This window comes from Sorex araneus, chromosome X, assembly GCF_027595985.1.
Source record: "Sorex araneus isolate mSorAra2 chromosome X, mSorAra2.pri, whole genome shotgun sequence".
NCBI lineage: Eukaryota > Metazoa > Chordata > Mammalia > Eulipotyphla > Soricidae > Sorex > Sorex araneus.
This window is the reverse complement of record NC_073313.1, coordinates 131851666-131865900: the sequence shown is the minus strand read 5'-3', so window position 1 is coordinate 131865900 and position 14235 is coordinate 131851666. Positions and strand designations below refer to the sequence as shown.

The 14235-nt window shown below is 36.4% G+C and overlaps 1 protein-coding gene across 1 annotated transcript in view; it reads right to left on the bottom strand.

Moving 5' to 3' along the window:
- The window catches only part of POF1B (POF1B actin binding protein), a 108569-nt gene that overhangs the window by 9205 nt on the left and 85129 nt on the right, over positions 1-14235 (bottom strand). The window lies entirely within an intron of this gene.

Here is a 14235-nt window from a genome sequence, read left to right as displayed (position 1 = left end):
CATAATCACCAAAGCTCCATTACAGTGGCACTGGTGGCATTCAGTACTGCTCAGGAGACTCGAGTTTTTTTTTAAAAACACTTCTTTGAATTAGCACCGAATTATAATACAGCATGTAGGGCACCTGCCTTGTATGAGGTTGACCCAAGTTCGATCCCTGGCGTCCCATATGTTCCCCTGACCACCACTAAGAATGATTCTTGAGTATAGAGTCAGGTGTGGCCCAAAATCAAACAAACAAAAAGAACAATTCTTTGATTCATCAAACATCAAAAAGGATAAGACTACTGTATACCTATGATAAAAATAACAAAAATTTAGGAAGGGAAAATTTAAGCATGCCCTGAAAAAGTTTGTATTTTATACTTGATGAAATATATTGTTTGAGGTTAGACTCTGCTAAGTCAAAAAATATTGTAAACCATATAGGAATATGAGAAAGTAAACCTAATAGGTTTAGTAAAGTAAAGCCCTAATAGGGCTGGAGTGATAGCACAGCGGTTGGGCATTTGCCTTTCACGCGGCCGACATGAGTTCGATTCCTCCGCCCCTCTCGGAGAGCCCGGCAAGCTGCCGAGAGTATTGAGCCCACGCAGCAGAGCCTGGCAAGCTACCCGTGCGTATTGGATATGCCACCAAAAACAGTAAAATAAGTCTCTCAATGAGAGACATTACTGGTGCCCGCTCGAACAAAACTAATAGATCAACAAATTACATGAACTGCAATAATAGAAATTAATATAAAGGAAAGGAGGAATAAAGGGGAAAAGGTAGTATGGGCCAAATTGAAAACAAATAATAAATTTAACTCAATCTATATAATAAAAATTAATATACTAAATACTCCAATTAAAAGGAAAATCCATTAGATTACAAAAGTAGATCCATGGTTACCAGAGGGTAAGTTGGTGAATAGTGTTGGTGAATAGAACAGGTAGAAGAGTTCAATTTGATGATGAAGGATGATAATTAGACCCGTGATCGTGGATATGCATGCATTTTTGAAATCTAAGACTATAATCCAAAATTGTAAGCAGTGTTAAGCAATGTTAGTACAATGTAAGTAAATAAATAAATGAATAACACATTAAAAATATTTTTGTTTTCTTTTATTTTGAGGGATTTAGGGCCACACCCTGAAGTTCTCAAGGGTTATTTCAGTCTCTGCTCAGGGCTTACTCTGAAAAGAGCTCTTGGCCCACATGTCATGCAGGGAATCAAATTGTGTTCAGTTGCTTGTGAAATGGCATATCTGAAACCTTATAAGTCTCTCTGACTCCTGCAAGTGTTTTATTTGTTTTTGAGCACACCAAGCAGTGTTCAGGGCTCACTCCTGGATCTGAGCTCAGGGATCATTCTGGGTAGTGCTCAGGGGACTATATGGGGTATCCAGGATCCACCCAGGAATGGCCTCATACAAGGAAAACATCATACCTACTGTGTTATCATTCAAGTCCTGGAAATATTTTCAGCTCACTAATTTGCTTTTTAAGTTTTTATTGAGGCACTATACTTTACAAAACTATTTATAGCTGAGTTTCAGGCATACAAGATTCCGACACCAATTCAACACCTGAATTCAGGTAGATTGTTATGTTCAATAAAAACACAAAACCTAACTAAATATATTATTAACATAAAAACTTTAAATGGAATCAAGCTAATAATTGCACTAAAATATTGGAAACATATATTTCATCAAAAAAGTGTACTCAGGTGATGGGTGTGGTGGAATGCTGTAAACATGAAACCACCATTAACAGTATTGTAAATCAAAGCACCACAATACAAATATAAAACTTGATTAAAAATGAACCTAAGTTCAAACACTAAGTAAATGGATAAAAATTTTAAATGTTGAGTACTTAAAATAACAATCAGAAGAAGGGGCTGGAGCGATAGCACAGCGGGCAGGGCATTTGCCTTGCATGTGGCTGACCTGGGTTCGATTCCCAGCATCCCATATGGTCCCCCGAGCACCACCAGGAGTAATTCCTGAGTGCATGAGGAAAAAAAAGAATTAGATGAAATAACATTTAGAATAGAAAACATCATTAGACACAGAGTCACTTAAGTTAAAGGTGTGTCTAGTTATCAAGAGGCAGCAGTTCTTAAGTTTTGTCAATAAAACATACCCATTTTATATTATTATGTATCATTTAGCAGAAACTCAAAATACATTAAACAAAAACTAATAGAAATAAAGGAAGAAAATTAATTCATGATTAGATCTGGAGATTTCAACATCTTATCAGGATAATTCCAAGTAGACAGAAAAATAGCAAATATAGAAAAGGTATAGAGGGCATTTTTACAAAATTTTGCTAAATGTCATTTATGAAATACTTGCCTCTCAACACTATAGTATATTATCTTTTCAAAGGAAAGTAAAGCTGGAGCAATAGTACAGCGGGGTTGTCATTTCCCTTGCATGCAGTCAACCCAGTTTCGATCCCCATATGGTCCTTAGAGCACTGTCAGGAGTGATTCTTGAATACAGAACCAGTAGTAAATCCTAAGCACAGTCTGTTGCGGACCAAATACTAAAAAAAGGTGTTGGTGGTATACAGGTGAGCATATCTGTGCCTTCCAAGGGAAAGGATAACATTTTCTCTAGAGTTTTATTTCTGGGCTGAAAGTCAAATGTCCTAATAAATAAAAATTATTATCATAAATTTAATGTTTTATCTTATCACATTGAAAATAAATCACAAATAAATTGCATAAAAATATCTGGAAAATAAAGATATCTGGAAAATTCTCCCAAATTTGGAAGTGAAATAACAATTCTAAATTACCAATAGATTTAGAATAAATCAAAAGAGAAATCTAGAAAATATGTTGTTTTGTTTTTTAGCCCTCATTGGCAATGTTCAAGGCTTCCTCTCGCTCTGTGCTCAGGAGTCACCCTGAAAAGCTTAGGGGACAATATGGAATGCCGGAGATCAAATGCGATTTGGAAGGCAAGTGCCCTACTCTGGCCACCTTGAAAATATTTTGAACTAATTGCAAGTAAAAACACAACTCATCAAATTGGAAAATATAGCTATTTCCCAAGCAGTGGCAAATAAAGAAGAGTTTGTGTGAAATATATAGCATTAAACATTAGAATTAAGTAAAATTAATAAAAGGTTATTTCAAGTTAAAATCTAGAAAGGAAATAAAAGTAAGTAGAAAGAACATAACAAAGAGAAGAAATCAATGAAATAGAGAAAAGGGGAAAATAGGAGGAAATCAAATTAAAATCTGATTCAAAAATAGCAGTGAAATTGATATATATCTAACCAAAATGATTAGTAAGTGGAGAATACATAATTTATCAATATCATAGAAGTGAAGATATCACCTGTTAGAATGACTGTTATGAAAATCACAAGAAATAAATGCTAGCGATGATGTGGAGAAAATGGAATCCTTGAGCACTGTTTCTGAGGATGCAAATTGGAGCAATCACTAGGGAGATTCCTCAAAATAAACTGGAAATAGAACTATAATATTATTCAGCAGTTCAGCTTCTGAGCATTCACCGAAAGAGATGAAAACACTACCCAGAAGAGGTATCTTGACTACATGATCAGTGCAGCACTGTTTACAATAGCCAACACATAGAAACTACCTAATATCAACTGATATCTAAAAGATTAATATACGCATTCTGGATCATTATTTAGCCACAAAGGTTGAGTTAATCAGCAATTTGTAACAACTGAAATGAACTGTGTGGGCACTATGCTAAATTAAGTTAGCCAGACAACAAAAAATATTATCCCTATTCATAAGTGGAACAAAAACATATCAGCAAGTCAATGGCCATGATCCAGAGACATAAATAAATCTCGAAAGAGACCAACACATTGCAGAGATTCTTCCCGACAAGGTGCAAGGCTGAGTTGTCAGGGATACCCCTGAGAGGGGCATGCCAACCCAGTGCCTCCCCAAACAGAGTCCTAGCAGCTGAAAGCTTTCACAATCCACAATCGCTGCCATGCTCCCAACCAGACTTCACTGCGTGAGATGAGCCTCACCCAGAAATTACTCTGCTGAGACACCCAGTTATGTGAGTTTTGTAACTGAAATCTCCAGGCTTTCACTGAGTCAGGCTGGCCTACTTTCTCACATATCCCTATACTTCCAGAAGCTGTGGAAGTCACTCATATACCCCAAAGTCACCAGCCAGTTAAAATTTTAACTCCAGCTGTATCACTCTGTTAAAAAGTTTGGACTTACTGCCCCCATAACCATGCCACTGGACTCTGAACCAGACGTTTTTCACTCGGGGGGCCTCAGAAGGGGATGTGTGAGAGACCTCCCCGCCCCAAGGGACCCAGCCCTGGCAGCCGACCTCCACAACCCAACCGCTGCCATGCTCCAGGCTGCTTTCCACACATTCGGGCTGAGCTTCACATATGAGTGAACATATTCCTGAACATCATAAGACACTCCCTACTCATTTTCCATAATTGCCACACCATAGTTGCTGAGATTCAGACAGTAGGCAACAAATCATAGAGGAAATATATATATATATATGCCTATATACATTATTAGATATATATATATATGTATATATACCAAAGCTCACATCACTCAAATTTTAACAACATGTTAGTGATATCATATAGAATGTCTTAATGGCTCCTGCCAAAACAGAACAATCTTCACACTGTTTTCTATATGAACACTTTTTTGTAAGCATGTTCAGCAGCTCTTCATAACAAACAACACAAAATATATACTTTCGTTTGTGTTCTGGGACAGGGATTGAGGCTTGGGATGTAAACATCTAGAATTTGGTGGTAGGAAGGTGGAATGGTGGTGGGATTGGTGTTTGAAAATTAATTGTAATGAAATATTGTGAAGTAACTTATTAAATAAATAAATAAATAAAATGTTGGACTTCCTGGGGTGCATAGCTCCAAAACTCTACAACAGTGATAAAACAGGAGTAGCACATCAGATTGGATGGGATATAATGTAGATAGCAACCAATCTCAATTAACAAACTATGAACATAGGTTTTACTTGTAACAATGTCTTAGTAATCTCTTACATACAAACTTTATGTTTTACAGTAAGATACAACAGTCTTCACTAACTTTCTTCAAGCATTTTTTGATCATTCTGCTAGTAAACTATTGATAACAAATATTATAAAATAAATCACTAAGGTTCTGCTATAGGGGCAGGCTTAAGGGGTTGTTGGGAAATTTTTAGACAATGGTGCACGGAAGGTGTAATGGTGGTAGTATTGGTATTTGAATATTGAATGCCTGTAATAAATCATCATGGACAGCTTTGTAATACACTGTTTATATAAAGTGTAAGGGGAAATAAAATTTAAAAACATGATAAAAATATCAGCTTATAGGGAACACATTGGTGGTTTCTAGAGACAGGGAATGAATGAAGAATAGGCAACATAGGTAATTTCAGTCTAAAAGTTACCTGTTATAAAATATGTGCTGGGGATACAAAGTACAGCATTGCAACTATGGTTAGCAATTTATTGTATATTTGAAAGTTGCTAAGGCAGTAGATCATAAAAGATCTCAACGCAAGAAAAATACAATTCTGTGGTGATGGTTTATACTTATGCTAATTATTTTCTGGTATATACATTAATATATGCCAAATAATTATGTTGTACATCTGAAACTAATATTATGTTGTATGCCAGTTACATCTAAATTAAAATATTTTTTCATTTTTGTTTGTTTGTTTTTGGGCCATTGCAGTGATGCTCAGGGCTAATCCTGGCTCTACACTCAGGAACTACTTCTGATGGTTCTCAGGGGACCATATAGGATGTTAAGGATCGAACCCTGGTCAGCCACTTGCAAGGCAAGCAATCTAACTGCTGTACTATCTCCCTGGCCCTGCAAATTACTTTTTTAAATAAATAGTAATATCACTATATTTAAAAGTAAAATAAAAAATACTGTGATTACTTTATATCAAAATCCTCAACAAAGTAGATGTGATTAACAAATTCTTCGAAAAACAGATAAAACAACAGGCATATACACTCTGTTACTTTCATTTCACACAAGGTCCTGGGGTAATTATAAAAGAAAAATGCATGTATACATCATTTTCTTACTTTGTTTTTAAATGTTTCATATCGGGGTTTATGTATATTACTTTTCTCCAATTTTTATTTAGGCACCATGATTGATAATATTATTAATTAATAGGGGTTCAGGCAGGCAATGCTCCACTTTACACCCACCACCAGTATTATCAATACTCAAAATGTCTACAGGCCTCCTCCTACTCTCTTACCATGCCCACCTTAATAACCTCATTGAAAAATTAAGTACTATACTTTGGGTCACAACTTTCCAGTAGTGAAATTAAACGTATGAATTCGTTTTTGTTTGTGGGTCACTCTCAGATGTGCTTAGATGTGCTTAGGACTTACTCCTAACTCTGTCCACAGACTCCTGTCAGTGCTTCAAGGACCATATGAAGATCTAGGGATCGAATCTGGGTCAACAACGTGCAAGGCAATGTAATATCTCTCTGGCCTCTAGACTCTTCTTATGCACCTGGCAATCTTATTTCACACCCAGAAAAGTGCTTAAGACCCTCCATTAATGAACTTATGTTACATTTCTGTACACGTCTTGATACCCCTACACCCAATCACAAACTTAGTTGGCATTCTCAGAGGTATAAGAGGTTTTCAGGGCCAGGTGATTGACATTATTTGATACCTTCTATTCTCTTCTTTGGTTTCTCTAATACCACAGATGGGTCATATCACCTGGTACTTTTCACACACCCTCTGACTTACTTTACTTAATACAAAACCCTCCAGTTCAATCCAAGATGCAGCAAACTGCATGATTTTATTTTCCTTATGGCTGTATAGTATTACATTGTGTATATTACCACAATTGCTTTATACATTAATATATCATTGGATGCTTGGGTTATTTCAAAATATTGGCTATTTCACTAAGCACTGTGATGAACATGGGTGTGCATATATATTTTCAAATGGAAGTTTATGTGTTTGGGGGGTAGATGCCAAGAAGTAGAACTGATGGGTCATGTGAAAGGTCTATTCTTACTTTTGAAGGAGTGGGACACACATCAAAGTGCTCCTGACCTACTCCATCTCTGTGATCAGGAACAATTCCTGACTGTACTAGGGGACCATACACAGTGATAGGGATTGAAGAGGCATCTACTGTGTGAAAGACATCTACTTCAACCCTGGTACTTTCTTCCCAGTCCTCTACTTTTTCTTTTTTGAGAAGTCTCCATAATGATTTTTATAGAGGCTGAACCAACAATAGTGCCATCAATAGTGAATAAGGGTTTCTTTGCACTATTATCTCCACCAATATTGGTTGTTTTCAGTCTTTTTGATACATGCCATTCTAACTGATGCATGGATGATATGCCACTGTTGTTTTGATTTGCATTTACCTGATAGTGAGTGAAAATGAATACATTTTCATATGCCTATTGGATATCCATATGTTCTCTTTGAGGGAACGTGATCATTTTTTCTTGCCATTTTTATGGGATTATTGTGCTCCTTTGTTGCTGATTTTTGTGAGAGCTTTATATTTCTTTACATATTACTTATCTAGTATTATTTGCAAGTATCTTCTCCCATTTGGCAGAGTGTCTTTTATCTTAGTACAAGTTTTATTTGCCATGATAAAACTTTTAAATTTGATGTCATCCCACTTCTTTTTTTTGTTTCTCGTAAAAAAGTCTTTTTTATTTCAATATATTCAAACAGGAAAGAGTATTATGATTTTTTTGAATTTTCAATTTTTTTAACCCAGTATCCCTCCCACCCCGCTATTCCATTCCCCCCCACCCCGCTCCGCCTCTGTGGCAGAGCACTCCAATTTGTTCTCTCTCTCCTTTTGGGTGTTGTGGTTTGCAATAGGGGTATTGAGTGGCCATCATGTTCAGTCTCTAGTCTACTTTCAGCGTGCATCTCCCTCCCCGCTCGGGATTTCCAATCACATTTTACTTGGTGCTCCCTTCTCTATCTGGATGACTTTCCCTCAGTGTGTGAGGCTAGCTTTCAAGCCATGAAGCCAACCTCCTGGTATTATGTACTACTATTCTTGGGTATTAGTCTCCTACTCTGCCATTTTATATTCCACAGATGAGTGCAATCTTTCTGTGTCTGTACCTCTCTTTCTGGCTCATTTCACTTAGCATGATACTTTCCATGTTGATCCACTTATATGCAAAGTTCATGACTTCATCTTTTCTAACAGCTGCATAGTATTCCATTGTATAGATATACCAAAGTTTCTTTAACCAGTCATCTGTTCTCGGGCACTCGGGTTTTTTTCCAGATTCTGGCTATTGTAAACAGTGCCACGATGAACATATAAGTGCAGTTGTCATTTCGACTATACTTTTTTGTTTCTCCAGGATATATTCCCAGAAGTGGTATTGCTGGATCAAATGGAAGCTCAATTTCTAATTTTTTGAGTAGTGTCCATATTGTTTTCCAAAGGGGCTGGACCAGTCGGCATTCCCACCAGCAGTGAAAGAAGGTTCCTTTCTCCCCACATCCAAGCCAACAGCGGTTTGCTTTTGTTCTTTTGGATGTGTGCCATTCTCTGTGGTGTGAGGTTGATGTCATACCACTTCTATCAAATAAATTTGATAGAAGTGTTTTCCAATAAAATAAAATCAGTGAAAAAAAATCTCTGAATTCCTTGTTTTTGACCTATATTTTTCTGGACCTATGATATCTAACTATATTTTTATCAATGTATTTGATGGATTTTGGTCTATCTAAAAGTATTTGACATATTTTCCTTTTATATTTAAAATTAATTTAATATATTTTAAATTGTATTTTTGTATAGTGTGAGATCAAATCCAATTTCATATTTTTACCTTTGTGCTATCTAGTTTCCCAACCAATTTTTGAGCAGATACCCTTCCTCCAATTCAGTCAACTAGGTTCTTTATTGTAGATTAACTGTCCATCAATCTGAACATTTATTTGTAAGATATTCTACTGCATTTGTCTGAAGATTTATTTTTATCCCAGTACCATAATATTCATTAGAATTGCTTTATAGTATACTTTAAATTGAAAATGCAAGAATCCCCATTTACTTCTCAGAATTGCTTAGCTATTCAGGGAAGCTTAGAATTTTATATAAATTTGAATATAATTTGTTCTAAGTCCATGAAGATTGTCACTGAATTTTTTAAGGAAATGAATCTCTATAAAGTTTTCGCAAATGCAGTCATTTTGACATCTATAATTTTTCTAAATCATGAACATGAAATATATTTTTATTTTCTGGTGTCCTATTTCATTCAATATGAATCTAGTTTTCAATGTGCATCACCTTTAATTTTATTTATTTACTTCTTTTGTTTTGGGGCCAAACCTAATGGTTCTCAGGGCTTACTATGGGCTCTGAGTTCAGGGATTATTACTGACAGTACTCAGGGAACCGGTAGGGTGCCAGGAACCAAACCCAGGTCAGTGTCATGCAAGGAAAGTGCCCTGAGCACTGTACGCTCTCTCTCCTGCTCTACCTTATGAATGTTTATTTCTAGGAATTTAAGAGTTTTTTTTTTACTTTATATTTTAAGTATAGAGTAGACTTTTAAACTTCTTTTTCTTCTATTTCATTGTTTTGGTATTTTAGTTTATTGTGGGGGTTCCACACCTGGCTGTGCTCATGATTTACTTTTCACTCAGGGATCACTCCTGGCATAGATCAGGGGACTATATTGGGTGCCAGGGATCAAACCTGTGTTAGTTCCATGCAAGCAAAACACATCATTCCCTGTATTATATCAGTTTTCTATTTTTTCCCCACTTTATTTAAGCACCGTGGTTCACAAAGTTGTTTTTGATGCATTTGTTATAGGCATTCAATACTCTAACAGCAACCTTACCACCATTGTGCTCTTCCCTCCACCATTGTTCTTTTTTTCCCTACCACTCCTCAAGTCTGACCCCATAGCAGGCCCAAAATAATTTCTCTGATATTCCTTGCTGTCACTAAATGGCTATTGGAATTATCAAAAAGACTTCAGTAAAATAAAATTTGTGAAAATTATTGTACATCACCACAGGGGCAATAAGTCATTGTCTGAGGGTTTACTAAGCTTATGTTGCTAGTTAAGCTTTCTGCATTAATGATTTTGTTAACAGAATTAGCTTCTACATTACAAACCATTAAATCTTGTATTCTTCTACTAGAATGTTATTATTGTAGAGTTTGTAATCATGAAAAGATATTAAATTTTATCAAAGGCAATTTATACATCAATTGATATGATCATATATTTTAGACCTCCCGAACCCAGCCACAGCCATACTTAAGGCCACTCTCCACACATTCGGACAAGCCTCAAACATGAAGGGACCAGCAGAGGATCCCAGGTGTGCGGGCCCCAGGGCTGAAATCTCCAAGCCTGCTCGGATTGGGACTGGGCCTTCTCCAACCAGATCCCCCATTTTCCAGTAGCTTGGTAGCCACACCCACAAACTGTCCCTGGCACCGTGTAATCCCACCAATGGCCAACATCCAGAGACCTCAAGGCCAAGCTCCTTGTTCTCCCTCTTGGAGAACCTTACAAGCTACCAAGAGTCTATTGCCCTCATGGGAGAGCCTTGCAAGCTCTGCATGGTGTATTCATATCCCAAAATACAGTAAAAGTAAAAAATACCTCTCGGAGAGCCCAGCAAGCTACCGAGAGTATTCCGCCCGCAGGGCAGAGCCTGGCAAGCTACCCGTGGCATATTCAATATGCCAAAAACAGTAACGATAGGTCTCATTCCCCTGACCCTGAAAGAGCCTCCAGTCATTGGGAAAGACAAGTAAGGAGAGGCTACTAAAATCTCAGGGCTGAGTGTAATAGAGACGGATGCCCATTCAAGTAAACTGACGAACAATGGGATGACAGTGATACAATGATATATTTTAGTCTTCCTTTTGTTTATATGGTTTATTATATTAATTTATTTTAGTTGAGACATTATAGAATACTTGGAATTAATTATACTTGCTAATTATGAATGATTCTTTGATATGTTGTTGGAGTCATTTTGATAAATTTTGTTGAAGTTTTCTGTGTTAAAGCTCATAAGGAATATCAGTCTATAATTATCTTTTAAAGTACTAAAGTACTATGTATACTTTTGGATTTAGGATAATTTTGGCTTCATAGAATCTCTTAAGATGAATATATTCTTCAATAGTTTGGAAGAGATTGAGGTATATAAGTAGTAATTATTCTTTGAAGATTTTGTAGAACTCGCTAGTAAGTCATCTAAACCTAGAATCTAATTAATTAAAGATTAATTTAAAAACTTTGGTTCATCTGCTTAGATTTTACACTTCCATCCTGGGAGTTTGTATGTTGTAAGAATTTATTCATTTTCTAGTTTCTTCTTAATAGTGCCTTGGAATTGTCCATGGTAACCTTTTATCTTTTATATTTCTGGGTGTCTTGTAATTTTTCTCCTTCTATCTCTTATCATTCTTATTTGGATTTTATTTTTTCTATTGTGTATAGCTAACGGTTTTTCAAATCCTTTTTATTTTTTTGAAAAAATCTTCTGGTCTTATTGACCCTATTTTAAAATTTCTGTATTATTTATTTCTGCTCTAATTTTTAAATTTCTTTTCTTCTACCAACATTTTAGGTGGTTGGGGCTGTATTTCCATTCCAAGATGCGCCTTACTCCTCACTGTTATCAGTGATCACTCCTGTCTGGGCTTAGAGAATTGTATTTAGTGCCAGGGATAAAACCTGAGTCAGTCAAGTACTAGATAGTACTTGTTGTACTGTCTCTCTGGCTATTCTACCCACTTTGGATCCAGTTGCTCTATTTGAAGTTTCTCAAGCTGTCATTGATCTGAATATTTTATTATTTCATTGATTTGAGTTTTTTACCTTTCTCCTGATGTAAGCCTGCAGTGCTATGAAATACCTAACGCACTTAATCCTGCTTTTGCTTCATCACATAATTCCCATAGGTTGTATATTCATTCTCATTCATTTCAAGAGATTTGTTTTTTCTCTTATTTATCTTTGACCCAATATCTACTTAACAGTATGCCTTTGAGTTCCCAACTGTATTTTTCCCAACCTTCCGTAGTCTTCCTTACCTTTGAAATTGTTGATTTGATTTTTGGTTTTGGGTTTTTTTCCTATTCTGCTGCTGATTACTAATACAGCATTCTTCAGTCCTTTTTTATGCTTTGGTGATTTCTGTAATTTTTCATGTCAATATTTCTTTGAGTTTACTGATTCTTCCAATGAGCCCCTTATTTCAGTAGACATTGAGAGCGTCTATGCTATGAAGTTATTCTTAAGGAGTTTAAAATACTTGAGGATTTTCTCGGATTTCTGTTTCATTTATGCCCTACTGATGTAGAAAAATTTCTTTATTAAAAAATTATCCTGGTGTTTTGGGGGGAGCTAAGAATTGAGCTCCAGTTTTCAGTAGGCCTGAGCAGCAATCCCATGTCCCTATTAATAATCACCATCCCTGTGATTCTACTATTTTCAGGCAGCCATTGATGCCTGGTAAGGATTTGTTATGTGCTTTTAAGATATAATTGGTGAACTTCTGGGAATATCTCCTGAAGGTGCAAAAAAGCATAGTAGAAATGACATCTGCACCTGTATGTTCATTGTAGCACTGTTCACAATAGCCAGAATCTGGAAACAACCCGAGTGCCCCAGAAGAGACAACTGGTTAAAGAAACATCTATATCAACATCTACATAATGGAATACTATGCAGATGTTAGGAAAGATGAAATCATGAAATTTGCTTGTAAATGGATGGTCATGGAGAGTATCATGCTTAGTGAAATGAGTCAGAGAGAGGGACAGAAATAGAATGAGTGTACTCGTTTGTGGAATATAAAATAACATAATATTAGACTGACACTCAAGGACAGTATACATAAGGGCCCAGGAATATTGCTCCATAGTTGGAAATCTGCCTCATGAGCTGGGGAAGAAGGCAGCTAGGATGGAGAAGGGATCACTATGTCAATGATGGTTGGAGAGATCATTCATGATGGGAGATGTGTGCTGAAAATAGATAAAGGACCAAATGTGATAACCTATCAGTATCTATATTGCAATAATAATGTCCAAAAATAGAGAGAGAGTGTTGAGGAAATTGCCATAGAGGCTGAGTGAGGGTTGAAATTGGGGGGAGATACTGGAACATTGGTGGCTGAAAATGTGCACTGGTGGAGGGACGGGTGTCCGATTATTGTATGACTGAAACATTGTATGACCCAAACATGAAAGCTTTGTAACTGTATATCATGGTGATTCAATGAAAAATAAAAAAAATAAAAGATAAAACTGTTGCATAACTCTGAGTTATGTACATATGTATAATAAAAGGGGATATGTGTCACCAGAGTACTGTAGTTTCTATAGAACCAGATTCTTGCTGGCTTGAGCTCTGGCCCAGGGCTCAAAGTTGCTGTTGTTTGATATGGTATCACAGTTGATGTAGCATTGCAGAGGCACAAATGTTGATATGGCATCACAGTTTTAACTGACTTAGGCAATGCCCAGAGACTGTGGTCACATACATGCAATGATACCTATTCAGCAAACTGACGTTTATAGCTACCAGGGAGTTTTACATTTGCTAGTACTAGTTTGGAAATGAGATGGGTGTTAGGATTTTGGCTTGTTTGGATAGAGCTTACCTCTAGAGTGTCTGTTACCTATTGCAACCTGTGTGTTGGCAGTTCCCAACTGCAGTCTAAGGAATGAATGGTTGCTCCCAGCTGTATGTTGTGGTTAACTGTGCCCACCCTAACTGTGCTGTGTAGTTCTAATTCCCAGTTTCTTTCTGATATGCTGTTATGTGCAGGCATAAGTCTAGAACTCTGTGGACCCTTTGAGCTCAGTGTGTTCCATCTTTGGTTGGAGATTAAGTCCAGTGCACCCGAGTTTGTTTTAAACTCAGTAGATTATGGTATAGAGCATAAATCGATTTATAAATCTATAAATTTATAAATCTATAAATCAGTTTTGATCAGTACCCTCCCACCTTAGCAGGTTATTTCTGGTACCAGCGTTCTGGTCCCTTTCGCTGAGCTTTGCTTCTTTTCTCTTAACACTAGGGGAAGCTCCAAGTTAACTGAACATAATAACTATGACCTTTGTGAATATTCATTCTTAAATAGAATCATTGGCTTTCAGAAAATACAAAATTCTATCCAGATAATGTATC